Raw genomic sequence first — 18,046 nt, 5'->3', positions numbered from 1 at the left:
AATTATCCTAAACTACATAGCTTTTATATATTAAATGCTTGAACCTTATTTGAAGGGAGCAAAATGACAACTGATTATCAATTTTCATCAGAACTAATCTGATTTTTCTGCCCTGTTGTGAAGTGTACTTAAGTGTTTCTATCACTGATTTCAGGTTCATATAAGAGATCAAAGGTTTAACTAATTGTTTGTTGCAATAACCTAAAAGCAATGTAATAAAATCTCACACTTCACCACGGGATGTAATTAACAGCTAAATTTAGGGAGGAGTGGGTGCCCCAGCTGGTTAATTGACAAAAGTTGTTCTTTGCCTCACTGAATAATCATGATAGAATCAGAAGAAAAGGGCAATGGGTAACTCTACCTGCACTGCTACAGTTTGTCATTCAAGAACAGATCTTTAGCTATTACTTCAACTATATTCTCTCTAGAAGGAATATGAGACCTTATTAAAGACTAAATCATCTTAATGTTCTGTTTATTTGATATATAAAACTGTTTAATTTTGCATACATATGTTTCAAGAAAGTATTTTTAAATATTTCCTGTGGAGGAATACAATAGTTTCTCTTAATTTCTAGATATTCTGTGGCTTAAGTAAATTCAGTGTTTTAGTCCATCCAATAGAATTTATGTAATAGTGCATTTGTATTTATAGTATCAGTTTTATGCCTTTTTGTTTATAAGATCATGTAGTTTTTACATAGATCTGAAAACAGTGGCTTCAGTCATCTGAAATGTAATAACTCAAGCAGGGAAAGTTTACAGAAAGAACATTGAATCATTGGGTTTTGTCCCAGTGCCTCTTTGTTAGTTTTACTTTTTAATCCTTCTTTGCTGTCTTGGAATGTTCTTTCTCCTGTTCTTTCTCCTTTCTGCCTTCCACATAAGTTATTTTGTTTTGCTCATTCTGACAATTCTTTTCCAAGTGTGTAACCACTGGAGTTGCATTATTTCTGTTGTGTGGCTGAGCTTCACTGTTTCTAGAAAGAAGTTCATTCCTTGAAAATTGTAGTGATGCTGCTGATTTTTTTTTTTTCTGAGAAAATTGAAACTTCATTAAGACAATGAAACATTTTCCGTTTCTATCTGCCGCCATTACTGCCCTCACTCTTTCTGCTCCACTCCCTTCCCTTCTTCTTTCCATGACTGTCACAATATTCCTAAAATGTGGCAACAAGCTGGCATCATACTGTGGACTTTTTTACATAGCCAAAATTAATCTACACAGAACTGAACCGGGAATATATGCGTATGGGCATTTTCTGTATATAAATGCACATATACAGCTTAAATATTATTCAGATAGTTTATTTTCCCTAATAGGTGATCTTATTTTATATGTTTGTGAATAAACTCATGTTTTGAAAGGTTATCTATACTACTGAGTGTTTAGAATGATTTCCAAATTACATAGCAAGGATTTCCCATGTGTTTTGCCTTTCACTGAAAAGACAGTGAAGATGTTTTCCAACATTAGAAGATTTAAAATTTGTGGTTAACATTTTTTTTTAATATTTTGTCCTTAAGATATCATAACATATTCAATTTTAACTCCTCTTTTTCTCCCTCCAGAGAGTTATTGCTATGCTTGAATTAATAGCATATTCTCCAATCACTGCCCACCATCATTTTGCTAAATAGTCTAAATGGTGTGTATTTCTCTTCAGGAAGTCCTCTCCTTCATCTTTTGATGAAACAGAAAGCAAAATGTATCTGGTGTATTAAGAAAACTATAAATGTTTTAGAAGTGTTTGTTTATAGAGATGCTTCAGATAATAAAAAACCAGAAATGTTTAGTCAGGTGTGACAGGTGCCTCTTATTCTGTTATCACAATGTGCCAGGAAATTTTTTCTGAATCACAGAGCCTCACTTTTGATCAAATTTCTACCAGCTGGATTTCCACTGTATTATAGAACAAGCAAACTTTACTCTGGTATATTTATAATGCTCCAAAGTGCTATGACTTCTATAGCAAGATTGTTCAAGTCTTCCACTCTTCATATTGTTTTTTGTGAAACTCTCCTATTACTTTAACTCATTGAAATTGAGAGAACTGAGCATTACCTTTGAATGCATCAATATTTAAAACCAAGGAGACCACTTGATTCCAGGGTTATGTAATACACAAATATTGTAAGCACCCTAAGCAACACAGCTGCTCAGAAGATCCCAAAAAATTATAGATGAAGGATAAAATCCTTTATTTACGGTATTTTTTCATCACTAATTGGAAAAAATCAAACAATTTGCCTTTTTTTTCAGTGTTCAACTTACCTTGTGTCAAAAATCATACATCTCCCTTTCCACAGAGTACTGTACTGGTAGTGAAATTTAGAGATTGAAACCTATAAATGTCACCTTGTAATAATTCTGTAGCTTTAATTCTTGGTTTGTTGTAAGAGGACATAAAGCTATTCACATAGCAGTCCAGGCATGTTTACTTTTTTGCTTCAGCAATGTGATTGAAAAGGAACATCCAAATACGTATATCTACTGGGATTAAGATTTGTGAAATAGATTCCTGACATTACATTTATTCCTGAGCTAGAGAGGAGTAAGGAAATTTAAGTGAGAATCTCTGGAGGAGAATTTGAGAAATAAATTGGAAAACGAATTCATTGTTTGCAGCAAAATTGCATCTGCACTTTAGCTGCTGGCATTTTACTTGCTCCTCAACTTGAAAATGAAATATTTTAAAATGGCATTTTTCCTTCTGATTCCTTTTGGGAAGACTAGTTTCACGTTGACAAGGAAAATGGGCTTTGGGAATGTGAGTATTAGACTGATAATTCCTTAAAAAATAAAAAAAAAAGAAAGGGTAAAAAGTCAGGGGAAAAAGCATCACAAAATATGGAACTTACTCCTTTAACTCCTGTCAATGTTTCTATTTTTCATTTTCAAGTTATAAAACAAATAAGGAAATTTCCAATAAAACTCATGGCTGCCACAGCATAGAAGCAGATGTCTAAAATCTCAATTTTTCTCAATGACCCCACATTCCTGACTGCATGAAACCCACTTTCTTAAGAGTTTTCAGAATGTACCTGTGGGAGGACTTTCCATTTACTTTTACTTTGAATTATTAAAATAATAATGGAAACCTTTGTATTCAACTTAAATGCAAAACAAAACAAATCCAACTTAAGCTAAACAGCTCATTCCTGACCACAAAACATTTCTAGTGCTTACCTAATTCTGATACTTAGGCCATGAATATCAGGGAGTATTTGCATTTTGATTTTGCCCTGTTGCACGGGTATATCAAAATCTAATAAATTGAGGGAAAAAACAAATATTGAGCAGAAATCACCTTATTGATTCTAATAGGTCTTCTTCAGCTGATTCAGAGTATACCATTGAATCTCACCCACTAAATTGCTTGTCCTATTATTTCTTAGCCTTAATTATCTATTTGCAGTTTTCAGTGCTTCCTAACTTGGAAGAATTTTTTTTTCAGTTTGTTGGTTTCCTTGGATGCTATCTAGTATGAAATATTTTCACATGTATCATGCTCATTGTACTCTGGTCTGCTGTGTGTGGCATGCAGAGGGTGACAGTGAAAGTAAACAAATCTCACTTCTGGAGTATATGACAACTAATTCACCCCTCCCTCCCTCCCTCCCATAACAGTCATTATTTCTTCACAACATTCTATAAACTTACAGTAAAAATTAAAAATCTTAAGGAAAAGGGGAAATCTATGCATTTTACAAGTGGCTACCAGTCCTGTTGTAAAATATTGGCATAGTGTGCTGTAATATGATTGATATATGATGAAATATACAATGAATATATAATAATGAAATAATTTTTAGAAAATAGTCCAAAAGCACATCTTGTTTTTGCTCAATGCAAGTGTAATATGTATTATTTCCAGGTGAGTTTTCCTGAAACTTCTATGCCATGCCACTCCTTTTGTTAAGTCTGATGAGAAAGTTGCATAAGAAGAACAAAACGTTTTGGAAATTTGTGGTGAAAAGAAAATAAAATTAATGCATTTAATACATATGTAGTTTTAAAAAGGTAGATTTTATAAGTCATATAGGGGAAAAGCCATAATGCTTTTCTCTGTTGATTGAAAGAAGAAAGGGAATATTATTTTTTCAGAAAGTGAAAGAAAGCTTCTTATGTACATTTAATGGTAAAGTTCGACATACAAGGTTGAATAGAATGTGTCTTTTCACTCTGGGTGATCTTCAGCAATCTGTATAAACTTATCCATCTTGCAGATTTTGTTAGGCTTCTGCTTGTGAAATTTTGATCCAGTTTTGACTGGTTTACATACCTCTGCTTAAGGCTACCCACTCTATCACATTTCATGTAGTGATGTGATGTTTTTATTCAGTGACAAGAACAAATACAATATGTCTCTTTTGTTATTATCATACTCTAAAAATATAATAAAGGAAGAACTATTTAGAACAGCGTGAATCTCTTTCATAAAATGTAAATTATAAATATCCATCCAATGGGCTAATCACAATGCATTATGCATCTTTTCTGATAAGCAGGAAAATTGCAGAGAGAGATTCAGATAGATTCAATTAACAGAACGTAGAAAACTGTGGAGGAAAAAGGTATATTTCTTAAAAGGCTCTAATCACAGGGTTTAAAAATAAATCCTTTTTACAGACGATTAATTACACTGCAAAATACATTTTCCCAATCACCAAAATAGTAGTTTGTTTAATGTATGGTCTTTTATTATCCTAAATAGCAGAGTTTGGAACCTCTCAGGATAGAGATGGTATCTTTTATTATGCGTCTGGATATAAGTTGTATATAAACCACATATTGTGAGTGAAGTCTTAATAAATAAAAATATTTTGCAAAATAATTATAGATTGTATTAAATTTGCCTTAGAGTTCGATTCTCCAAAAGTTTGCTCAGCATTATATTTACTAAAGAAGTATATCATCCTTTGTGTCTACACTGTTTGAATGCTTTCCCAATTAATATAACACAGCTTACCACTTGATTATTGGAAACACTGTTCAGCTATTTCACTAATAACACTAATTGCACTGATACAATTTCAGCATGAAATATTTCTGACAAAGAGACTAAGGAACTTTTTCATAGAGCAGTTTTAGGAAGCAGGGGAGGAGTGACCTAGCAGCACTTGTGTTGATGTATCCAAATCCTCAGAAGCTCATAAAATGAATGTTCATGAGTCTTTCTGCGAGCAGGAATAATATTCCTCTCTAAGCTGTTAGAAGATATCATGGTATAATTCTCATTGAGACCTCCCCCATCAAAATTTGTTGACATGTAAGTATGATTCCTGAAGTCAGAAGAGTATTCCTTTCTTGACTGCAATTTCCGATAACGTTGGGAGGCAGATGTAAAACCAATACCTCATACTCAAAAGCAAGCTTTCTTGGAAGAAAAGGTATACATTTTCTGTTAAGTCATGTAAAACCTTTGAATAATGGATTACTATGAAAATTTTCCAAGTATACAAGACATATAATTTTTTATTCTCAATGACCTTGAGAAATTAGGGAAGTAGTATGGGAGCATAGTCTGATTATGGTGTTACATGTGCAATATAGAAGTTATTACATACTTTATATTAAGTGGTTAATTAATAAAATGCATAAGCAGGTACTGGAATTCAGGAACTTTTCTCCAACTTCAGTCTCTAATATACTTTGGTCTTTGCTGCATAATGGACATGTCGATGTCAGTATTTTAGTGTAGCTCTGGGGTGAGCTTTTGAAATTAATTGCCTTATTTTCTCTGTTTCCTGGAAATTACCAGTGGCACAGCTATTGCATGAAAAATGGAATACTGTGTATTGCATATTTTCAGACTTTCCTTTGTCCTTTTCCTTTGTAAAAACAAAACATCGATTTGGATGTGAACATGGTTTGCCAGAGGAGGACCTAAATCTAGGCCTACTATTTCCCAGGTACTCCTTTAGCAGTAGACCAATTTTACAATGAATATGGTACCTTTTGAGAGAGAGAGAAAGCACAGGGAGGTTCATGCAGTGAGCACTCTAAACACCCCAGAAGTGCTGTGCACCTTTGAAATTAGGTTCTATCTGACTACCAGTTCAATCAAGATATTCTTTGTACAAAGCTTGGAATGAATCAGAGGAGACATAGAGTCGAAAACCAGCCTTCCCTACTCTGCTATCATCAGCCTACTGTGCTTCTGAAAGGAACGTCCTTTAACCCAGATTTCTTCCTTGCACTAGAATCTTTTCAATGGCTGTCTAAATTGTGACAAGTTTGACATGATCCTTTCCAGATGCCTACAAACAGTTTTTCAAACTTCCAGGACATGTAGATCTGTATATATGTTCCTTGAGCTTCTAGGAGCCCCTCAGTCCCTGCAGTGGCACAGTTTCCCAGGTCACCACCACCCCACCCAGTCATTTCTGCCTGCACTCTGCTTCTGTGGCCCAGGAAGCCCCACAAATCATGTGGCAAATTATCTTTCCCTCTGCAATATTATATCCTAGTAAAGAAAAAGGTTATACAATAACGTGCAAAAGCAGGCCTATCTGTCACCATATAGCTCCACAGCACTTTCATGAAAGAGGCATCTCAAAATAAAACTATAGTTATGGCATTTTAACTTTGGCTTTTGTACAAGGACTGGTCTTGTCTAAGAGACACTTTTTTTTCCCCCATTTTTCACACTTCTCTGAATTTAGGGAAATAACACACATTAATGGACAAATAAAGTGTATTTGAACCTATTATACCTCTACATCTGGAGGTTTTAGGTAACTAGATATTAGATACCTACATTCTTCTATCACTGCCATCATTCATGCAATCAGATGTCATATACTAATTGCTTCCCCAAAGGGGAAAACTTAAGCAGTCCAAAGCAAGTTCTTTCAATTCCAAATTAACAGTGACTACTAGATATCAAGATAAATACAACATAACAATGGTTAGGCAAAGTCTTTTGAAAAAAATTATATTGACTACTGCATACTACTTGATCTGTTACATGTCTATATTTATGGTGCTCCATATTCTAGATTTTTTTGTTTCAGGTTGCAGTCCAAAGCTGATTAAGGCTCATTTATTTTGGCATAGATGTAGTAATTCCAGCAGTAGAAAATAGTTATATTACTGATGAAATACTGAAATCTCAAACTTTTAAGATGATGATGAGAATTACAGCCATTAAGGGGAATAATATTTAGTCAACTAAGTATTAAGGTTTTCAACATCACTGATCTAACTTGTGATGGGTGTCAGAGTCAAATTCTGATTGCCATGCTGGTGCATGAGAGGGTGAGAAAATTGAAACCTGTTTTCCTCGTCCTCAGTTTCTGTTTTGCAACATCAACTATTTTCTTGCCTTTAAATATATTTTATTAAGAGTCTGAATTTGCCATGTAGAAATATGGCACTGCAGGACTACATTTACAGAATAAGATTTTGAGAAAAGGTATAGGAGAAATAGGTGCATTACATCCTGTAGAGAAATGTATATTACCAATACCTCATTTGGCTATATTTCTCAGTGTAATATCTGTGTCATTCTGTGGTAAAAAGTAGAACTACTCTTCATAAAAAAAACCAACATATATATCATGAATATTCAATCTGGAGTTCAGTAGTCCATGGGGAAGTTACATCTCTTTTTCACGCAGAGAACTTAATTACATAAATCTTGTTTATGCAGAAAAATAACTCCAACTATGTGGAATAACTCCCATGTAAACTTTTAACATTAAGGTTCTCTCCACCATACTTTCTTTCTACAATCAAATGTACTAGTATTTTTTAAATTCTCCTCTGAAACAGGTTAAATTTTAGTTTCTCATTTTGGAGTTTATTCCTCACTTCAGGGTTAGCACTTTTGTTCTGGAAGGGTGCAGTAAAGATAGTTGTTTTGATGACTTTAAATGTCAGAAAAATCAGGATTTTAAATTTTTTTCTTGCTAGGTTTTGTTTGTCTATTTGTGGCTTTGTTTGTTTTTTGCAGGTTTTTGTTTTGTTTGTTTTAACAAAGCCCCGAGATGCTTTGTAGTCTGAACTGTATGAAAAGTTTCAGTATCTTCAGTACCAAAGTCATAGCTTCATACTGTCATGTATTGCTCTACCTTCTGAATAGCATATGCTGCATATATCATAAAAGACATGTGGTACCAGTGGTCTATTTTTAATGTTATTGTTATAATGTGATCCCTCGAAATCGATTGCCCGAAGAGAGTGTAATTAGAACTGAACTGGAAGGGAGACTTGGTGATCCATCAGCTGAATATCTATAGACCTGCCAAGGCTGTGAGTTGATATACTGATAAAGATATATTTAAGTTGCTTTTTTTCCCAATTTCAAAATGGTTTTTGCTAGTTGCCAGCTGCACTTAAGTTCATAGAGAAGCAGAGTTCTTCTGCTAGAGTTATTTGTACTGTTTTATGGAGAGCATTAAGTGAGATTTCCAGACATATATTGGGACATAAAGCTCAACATTATAGGTTTTGACGAAGCAGGAGAATTCTTCAGATGTGTTAATGGAATCAAGGTCTAACTTTTTAAGTTTTAACTGCTGATAATTTTATTTTTTGGAGCAAGGAGATGACAATGATACCTTGTGTCTTAAAAATCGAAGCTTTTGAATTTTGAGTAGAATATTGAAGGCAAGATTGTGTTACACTTTCCCAAGGGAGAGATGTTTCACTATAATATATTACTTTGCAGTTGTCTGATTTCTGACCCTGTGATTTAAAACCACATGTAAAATTATTGCCTTGTTTTAAACTGTTCTGTGAGAACTACCCTTGATATTTTGAGCAGTTCAATAAGAATTTTCTGGAAACAGATTTCTGAAAGTGGCAAGTGCTCTTAAACAGAGTAAGTTAAAAATTTAAATAACTAGATGCCAGGATGGACTTACTTACCATGGGCTGCAAACCACTGAGCACATGTAAAATACATATCCATTACCTGGATCACTGATTTCACACCACTTAGTCTTATGCTGAGCTTGTTAGCATCTGCTTGCATTACTGTTTGGATAATCAAATTCATTTTACATAATGCTGAAAGTCTATCATGAAACCGTGGCTAATTTATACCAGAGCAACCCATTCTTGCAGTGCTGAGATTCAGAATTTGGTCACCTTCAATATTAATGTAATTACAGAAACCATGCATGCAAAATATTTAATGTCTATGTGAATTAATAGAGTAATTGATCTCTGATTTTTCCATACTAAGAAGATGTATGTACTGTGGACTTTTATTTATGATGAAATTTTATGAGAATGACAACATTGTCCTCTATTACCTGTCTTTTCTGTGACAAGGCAAGATTGAAACCTTTTCCACTGCAGTTTTGTTATTTTTTTGAAAGTAGGCAGTTGATCGAGTGCCGTACGTGCCTGGAATAAGAAACACACATTCTGAAGATAGCCATAGCCTCTAAAATTATATCTTTATATACATGTGAAAGCCTTAAAAAAAAAAAAAAAAAAAAAAAAAGAACAACCTTTGAAAAAGGCTCACTGGCTAGATATCTAAAGAAAATTGCAGTTAAATCTCATTCATCCATTTACCTATGGGGCTTAAATTCATATGGAACCCTCTCAACCAATTAACGAGAAAGGTGATTTACTGTAGCTGCTTTTATTGGCATAAGAAATAGTTTGAGTAACTGAAAAAAAAAACCAAACAAAACAACCAACACCTAAAACCCTCATAAAAATGCCCCATCCAAAGTCATGTAAATATTTAAATCAGAATGAAATTCTAATTCCTAATAAGTTTTACTGTACCTGCAAGGTTTTTTGTCTCATAAAAATGAAAAGGAGCACTTGCAGACTGACATAATAAACTGTATTAATAAGAGGGTCATATTTGAGTATATAATGTATTCTTCCCCCTTTTTCTGCACACCTCTGGGAGTAAGCAGCATCTGTTCTCCCCAGATTCAATGAGTAGTTGAAGAATGAGTTCAATTACCTTACTTTATGCAAATCTTATCATGTTTACTTGTTTGTAAAATACAACAATATTAAAACATTAATGCTTTTATCTCTAAAAATATATGAAGAACATTGCTTTTATAAGAAAGTTGTTGTATTTATATTGGCAATAGAAATAGTTTTGGAATCAGGTATTGTATTTTATAATAATTCATTTTAGTCATAATAAAATAATATAGGATATAGAAAATTAATAGCATAATATATACTTTAACACAGAAAAAATTTTATTTATTTTTATCTTAACTCTAAGTTTTAACATCTATTTGTTATAATACCAATAACTTTCTAAACAATATATACATAAATGGTTTAAGTATATTAATTTCAATAAGGGGAAATAGGATTCTGTTATATATGGAAGAGACTAGGTTTGGTGACCTTTGCTCTATCTCCAGAAGACATGGGTCATTTGAAGCCATTGTGGTAAGAAAAGATGGTGTTGGAATCTCTATCATTAAAAAATAAGTGGAAATTTCTTAACTGGAAGGGTATCTGACTGCATGCTATCAAAAATTTTGGACCCAGAGTTATAGCATACTGTAACAAATGTTTGCACAAATGTTCCTAGATTTAGTCTATAGTTTAGATCTTAGGTAATGCCTAAAAAGAGCCCCTATATTGGCAATTCTATAACATTTCATTACTTTGTACTTTTGACATTTCTAGGCCAAATTATAGTTATAATTTGTATAATATAGTAGGGCAAAAAAACTGATATTACAAAAATTATCAAATTCTTTCTCGGTTTATGCATTTTTGTTGCTAAATGTGAAGTTATTCGGTTGGTTTAAGATTCCTTTAAGCTAATTGACAGGGAAGGATTTTCCAGGGCTCCCTGGTGAAAACCCACCAGAGACCTCAAGGGAAATCTGTGCTGAAAGATTTAGTTTCTTAAGAGTCACAGAACTGAGTTTATGTAGAGAAAAAAGGCACTGATTAAACTTGTCTGTTCAGCAACATAGAGAGCAATGAGCCTAAGTGGGCTGATATAACAACACGCCTGCTGTTAGACACTAGCCCAGTGATTAGCAGTTACTGCATTGAAACATGCCTCGTAGCCATCTTGATCCATTGTATAAATGTCATTTTCTGTGTTACAATAGATTTCTGTGAACAGCATAGATTATCCACGTATGCTTTTCAATTTCAGGTACTAAAATAAATCTGAACTAGCTTTTGTTTTCTTCAGAAAAAATTAGCATCTAGTGAACTTTGTGACGTTTCTTCTTTCTTATCTGTTAAATTAACTTACTAAGACCAAAATTTGTAGAAGAAAGAAGTCATGAAGTGACAAAGATAATCAGAACATGCCAGTTTATCATATTTTTTTTCCTTACAGATTCTTATTAGAGGAATAATGTGATTTAATCCTCCTAACTTGTACTGAGTTTTTACTGTGATTTTTCTGTTGTTGTTGGGTGGGTGGGTTTTTTTGTTTGGATTTATATTTGCTTTGGTTTTCTTTATTTTTTTCTAGTGGGACATCAGAAGAAAAGTAAACACCTGAGGAGTGAAATCACAAAATCTACAAAACATTATTGTAGAACAACTTTTCATACTTCTTGTACCTTGTTTCATTCGGTCCTCATGGCTGTATCATAAGACCTAGCATAAATCTACAATTTCCAGGGTGCTGAGAACAGAAATGTCCCCTCAGGTCTTTAAGGGTTACCCATACCATGTTTCCAAATGATAATCAAGAGACAGGAGCTTCAGTTGCACTTTTACAAAACTGAGTAACTCAAAATCAGGTCACTCCTCAAAAATTTGCCTTAAACTTTGCAGTCAGCCAACATGACATTATTTTTGCACGTACATTTTTTTCTTCTTTATTTTACCTTATGATGTCTCATGAAGAAGAATTTTTTCCAGTTGTCTGATGACTTTCAACACTATGCAACTTGAAGAATGTCAAAGTAGATTTCTGCTACCTTCCTGGAGACGATTTCTGTTTATGTCCTACTCCATATATCCTGAAATAACTGCCACCTCTGTCTTTTTCCATATCTACCAATAGAATTCCAAACTGTTCAAAAGCAGAAAAGTGAACATAAAAGCTGAAATGCAAATATACAACTAATTGTACATACTACTAAAAACAAAATAGGCAACTTCCTTTAAGTGTTATACAAGTCAGGTGTAACTTTTTCTTTTCTTTCTTTCATTTCTTCACATCACATTTACATATTATTTCAACAAGTTAAAAAGAGAAATATTTTAAGAGTTTACTTTGTTCTACCTATATGCTACTACGGAAGGTGTTTGGCCCTGATCTAATAATTAATTTAGTAGAATTAATATGGGGTTTTTTTCTCGTTGCATATTTGTAAGTGGATGACCCAAGAATATGAACACCTTTATTTTGTTAATGTTTTGTGTAAGCCGATAAAAATTAGCTTTGGAAATGAAAAGCACAATTCAATTACTGTAGGCCAGAAAATGCTAAAACATACACTCTCATACTGAAAGCATCAGAAATCGTTCATCACACCTATGCAAGCAGGAAGGCAAAGAAATATCTTCTTAGTTTCCAGGACAAGATGGTGAAGTCGCATATTTAACCATTGATTAGAGTTTTGAATTCTGGTTTGACATTTTGGGTGTTGAGATAACTCTGCCTTACACTTTCAAGTTGTCCTATGTAATAGAACTCCTTCTCACGGTTGGCTAGTAACAAGTGAAGATGATGGGGGTTTTATTTACATTTTCTATATTCTAGCATTTTTAAATTCACATATTTAATTTCTCTTTCAATCCTAACTATCATCTTAAGATGGTAGAACAGCCAAATTATCAGCATCTTCTCCACTTTTTTCTTTTTGGACATGGTCCTTTAAGAACTGTAATTAATGCACATTTTTATGTTTTATTTGTTTTGGGTTTTTTTAATCTCAAAAGTTAAATGAAAGCTATCTTGCAATTTCTAAATTATTGACTTCTTAATTTCCTTCCCTCCTTAAAACTTTTCTGGTTGGTCTCTGAAAATGCATTTCATGTCCTACAACAATTCCAGCAAGGTTATTTTCTTTTTCCAAATTCTTTTAAGCTAACTTATGAGCTTTCCAAACTAAGCTTTGGGAGAAAATTTGGAAGTACTAGAATGTCAGTTGAATGTCTTCTTGGTCTTACTCCTTGCATTTAACAGTACTGTTGTTATGTACTGAAAAGAGAAAACCTCACCATACCCTGCTGCTATGTCACTATACAAACAAGAGACTTAATGAATAGCCCTCGTTTTGTCTGGTATCTAAAGTCTGTACAACACCTGGCACTTATTCATTTAAGTATGGGAGAAAATATGGGAGAAATTGTCACTAAAAGTCCTGGTTGTCTTTGGAGTACTCCAATCATAAGGACAGTTCTTCAAGATACTGTGAATTGATCCGGTTGATAGCTTCTCTTAACAATGGGGGAAAAAAAAAAAGAAAAAAAAGATTGAAGAGCTGGGTTTGGTTAATTTGCTGATATTTAACAGAGGAAGAGGGAAACAATCAAATTGAATAAAAAGAATAAAGAAAATGCTTTTCTGGTGATTTTATATTAGGTTAAAGAAACAACTGCACAGAAAGCGGATACATGAAGTACTCTTCACCTCTTCTGAGATATCATTTGCAGGAATAATAAACTCAGTGTTTAGAAATCAAATGTAGATGACGACAGACACATCTCCAGCTTCTTTATTTCTTCAGGAATGTAAAAAACTAAGTAAAATGCAAAGAAGTTATCTTAATATGGAAAAAGTTAACCTTAGTGACATCTGGTCCATCTGAAGGTAAGGTCCATCATATCACTATCCTTTTGACACGACAATATTTCAAATGAAATATACATTGAAATATTTCAACCTGCATTATAATTTCAGACATATTTGATGGACTTTAATAGAAGTTTTCACTTAGAAACAAGCATTTATAAGCTGATGTGATGGCAGAGTACAAGATGTCCTTTACCCTTTTAATTAGCAACTTTTTTATTTCAAAGGAAATTCTAGAAAGCAAGGATAGAACAATAGGAAAGGCAGTGCTTTCAGAGTAGCATAGAAATGCAAACATTAATGTCATCCAGATTAGGTCATTTGCATTCAAACAGTTCAGACTTTAAGCTTAGCTCATTATTGTTTCAAACCTGTGACATCTCTCCCTTTTACAGGTGCCACTACATTTGGTAAGATAACTTCCTTCATTGCACATGAAATGTGTGACCAGTATATAGTTTCTGTATGATATTGAATTGTTAATAACTATTTGTCTTGTTATGTTCTAACATAGGCTTTTTAATTTGAAATTAAAATAGGAAATTTCCTGCTTGAAATAGGGTATGGGACAAGTCCCTTAGCAGGATTTTTTTCAATTTCTTCTGAATATTTTCCTCCATTCCTTATCAGTGCTTTTTTGTCAGGTTGGATACTTTATTAGTAATCAGTTGTAGTCCTTTTTCTCAGCAATATTTTAAATATTGCTGAATATACTTAAATATTTTAAACAAAGATGTTCTTTCATTCACATAGATTTTATGGATTTTTTATAGTCCATCATCAATATTTTAAACAAAGATATTCTTTCATTCACATAGATTATATGGATTTTTTTATAGTCCATCATCTGCTCTTCAATATATGAGATGCAGAATTTTTTCTACTTCCCCATATCAAAACCATCAAGTCTTGCACAAAAGTCTCATTACTGGATGTAAACACCTTGCAAGTGACCCCTAAGCTTTGGACTTTGGAAACACTCAGGGGCCAAATTATGCTGGAACAGAGACTTTGTGGTGGCTGCAAGCTAACAGAAAACTGGACCCTAAGAGGAAATCCAAGCCCTAATAATGTTGCCATGCAGTCATGTCATGGATATTGAAAGAAAATAGAATCTAGGAAGAGGGGAGACAAACAGTCCTGGTATACAAGATTTTCAGTCTCTCAAAACTCTCCCAAACCCTGTCCAGTCTGCCACAGAGCAGAAGGGAGAGGGGGAAGGTAGCAGATATTAGGTCAGCAACAAAAAGTGAAAACATCTTGAAAGTCTATGAGACTGTGATTTCTTCAGTCTGTCACCAGTATAAGAATTTCCCTGTGAAATGGAGCACAGCTGTTAAGGCAGAGTGTGCAGTAAAAACAGAGTGGGAAGAATGTGCACATGCCTTCAGCATGTGTCCTCCAAGCCCTAGGAAATGCTGAGTTTGTTTGATTGCTGGCAGGTGATGGGGATTGAAATGGAAGAAAATGGGTACAGAACATTTCAGTTGTGGAAATTATTTACTCAGAGCTGTGGATGAATGGGGAAGAAAAGGACACATCTTCCCCTGTCTCTCTGTTTATAGTGGCAGGTGCCTCTTTGTGTTAACATTCTTTTGATTACTGGAAGGACTCTTTGTCAGGGCTGCTACAGTGCAAGGTAATTGTTTATTGAATCTGCCCTCCATGCTGAAGGGAACAATACTTAAATAACTAGAGGCACTTTATCTTTCAGATAGAATAAGGCAACAATTCCAAGGAACATCCAAGAAAAGTGGGTATTTCTTTTGGCATTCCTAGGAGATGTTTGAGATAGTTTATCGAATATAAGAGATGAACTTAGCTGTTAGGTTGTGTCTGTTAATGCTTTATATCCTGCCATTGAAAATATTTAAAAATTTTAGAGACCAAAAGTAGGTCAAGCAAATTTTTTTAACTTGTTTCTACAGGAGTCAAAATATGAGTGATTGTAATGAAAGCAAAACAATAACAGAGGTCACAATCATCATTCATTCAAGGAAACAGATTAATTGGAACCACATACAGAATAAGAGATCTGAGGACAGAATTTCCGATTCACACATATGGATAGAAAAAGAGATAACAGTTTATCCCAAGAGGGCTAGCTAGTCCGTTTTTATATTATCATTGAAATATTTTCTGCTCAGAGTTTTCCCTGGGAGAACATCCTGTCTATGTTCTGAGTTAGTAAGAAAAGAAGGATGCTTTCATGGTTTGAGTAATTTTCTAGGACTTGGCCTATATGCCTTCAACTGTCCCTTTTCTTACAATTTTTTAATGTGAATTTGTATAGCTTTCATGTGCATCAAGGCCGATTTAAAAAAAGAAATAATTAGACTTATAAGAGTACTCTGAGGCTAATAATATGAAATATATTTATATATTTACATAAATAAATATTCAAGTATTCATATACACAAAATAAGAAGAAATTTGTATTTGCATGCACATACACAATATATTAACATTATTATTTGCATAAATATTGTGGTCGTGCATTTATTTATAAATATACATATATTTATATATAAATGTATGTATTTATACACTAACTATTTAATAATATTTTTCACTGTGAATATAACACCTTATTTATATAAACAATAAATATATGAAACAACATGTACTATAAAGCATATATTTGTCTGTATCTGATTATCTGTAACTAAGTACTTGCCTTTGGAGATTTACAGCATGATTGTAAAGAAGAACAGTTAATATCCATTTCTGATTGTCTTATGAAGATTCTTTTCTGCTTTGCAGTTTACAGAGGGAATGCTTTCAATTAAATTGTCAATTTTGCTAATGAAGTCACGTGTTAATAAGGTACTGAGTGGAATGATATTATTATTAACCTAAATATATTCTTCTGTTAGATTTTCGTTCATTATGCCCTGCTCTAACATACTCGTTAATAACATAAGAGAATCCATTTCTAAAGACTAGAATGTAATGCCAATTTTTATCTTAATGAGTTAAATTCATATTAAGTCAGACAAAAACTAGAAGTGAAAATTAATTTTCATGCAAGTAATTTCTAATTGGATGCAAAAATTGAATGAAAAATTGAAATGTAGTGTATATCTGAAATGCTAAAAATCACTAAAACCAGAAAATGTAATAATCTAACATAACAGTTTTAGGATCATCCCCTAAAGCTTATAATTATCTGTGATTATATCATCAAATGGTACTCTATATCAGATCCTAATGAATATTTTTCAAAATATAATCAGTTTTTTAGCTGATTTCTTCTTTGTTCTGTTAGCTATCTTTTCTGAACTCCTCTGAATACCAAATTCAAAGACTTCCTTAAACTTACCCTGCATAAAAAAAAATGTTCCCTTAGGTTTATTAAATTACAAATGATCCACTAACTTGAAATCACCTACTTTCCACAGCGATTATTAAGTGATACTTTTACTATTATTAAAAATATTTTGAATTTCTGAATCTGATTTTTCTATTCCTAAAGTATGCTTTTTCTGTCTCTTATTGGATTGCTTCATTTATTTTGCAAGCCATAGCTATGTGAAACTCCTGCCATGGAGTAATGCTGGTATCTCTTCCCAGCATTGCAGAAAAGAAATATTTCTTATACTCATTACAGAATTATATACTCACATTTATTTCTGCTGTATGAGAGACAATGTTTTCTTCATGTGCTCCCTTTCCCAGATTCTGTTAAGTGCTCCTGTGCATTTTTTAATAGTTGTATCTAAAATAATGATTTAGAATTTACTAAATCAAAATATAAATTTGTAAGAGGAAAGTGATAAGACCTTGATAGGAGCATAGGAAAAATATTCTGAGTTGAAAGGGACCCATAAGGATCATCAAGTCCTACTCCTGGCCCTGCACAGGACACCCCAAGAGTCACACCCTGCGCCTGACAGCATTGTCCAAATGCTTCCTGAACTCTGTCAGGCTTGGTGCTGTGACCACTGCCCTGGGGAGCCTGTGCCAGTGCCCAAACACCCTCTGGGTGAGAAACCTTTTTCTAATATGCAATCTAAATCTCCCTCGACACAGCTTCATGGCTTTCCCTTGTGTCCTGTCACTGGTCACACGAGTGAAGAGATCTGTACCTGCTTTGTGAGGATGTTGAAGACCACAATGAGATTTCCCCTCTGTATCCTCCAGGCTGAACAAACCAAGTGTCTTCAGTTGCTCCTGATGTGGCTTCCCCTCCAGACCCTTCACCGTCCTCATGGCCCTCCTTTGGACACTGTCTAATAGTCTTGTCTATACTGTGTCTCCCAAAACTGCCCCCAGCACTGGAGGTGAGGCTGCCCCAGCTCAGAGCAGAGGGGACAATCCCC

The 18,046-nt window shown here is 33.7% G+C and overlaps 1 protein-coding gene across 11 annotated transcripts in view; it reads left to right on the top strand.

The window, feature by feature from the left end:
* MGAT4C (MGAT4 family member C) overlaps positions 1-18,046 on the top strand; it is a 314,940-nt gene that overhangs the window by 224,439 nt on the left and 72,455 nt on the right. Inside the window, exon 3 of one of the 11 annotated variants that reach the window (XM_088165023.1) lies at positions 13,515-13,742. The exons of the other annotated variants lie outside the window; for them this stretch is intronic. The gene's annotated coding sequence lies outside the window, so the exon portion shown is untranslated. The remainder of the gene's footprint in view (positions 1-13,514; positions 13,743-18,046) is intronic. 11 annotated transcript variants of the gene reach the window in all.

This window comes from Sturnus vulgaris, chromosome 5 (assembly GCF_052056855.1).
Source record: "Sturnus vulgaris isolate bStuVul1 chromosome 5, bStuVul1.hap1, whole genome shotgun sequence".
Lineage (NCBI taxonomy): Eukaryota > Metazoa > Chordata > Aves > Passeriformes > Sturnidae > Sturnus > Sturnus vulgaris.
The sequence above is the reverse complement of the archived record's forward strand: the minus strand, read 5'-3'. Positions and strand labels throughout refer to the sequence as shown.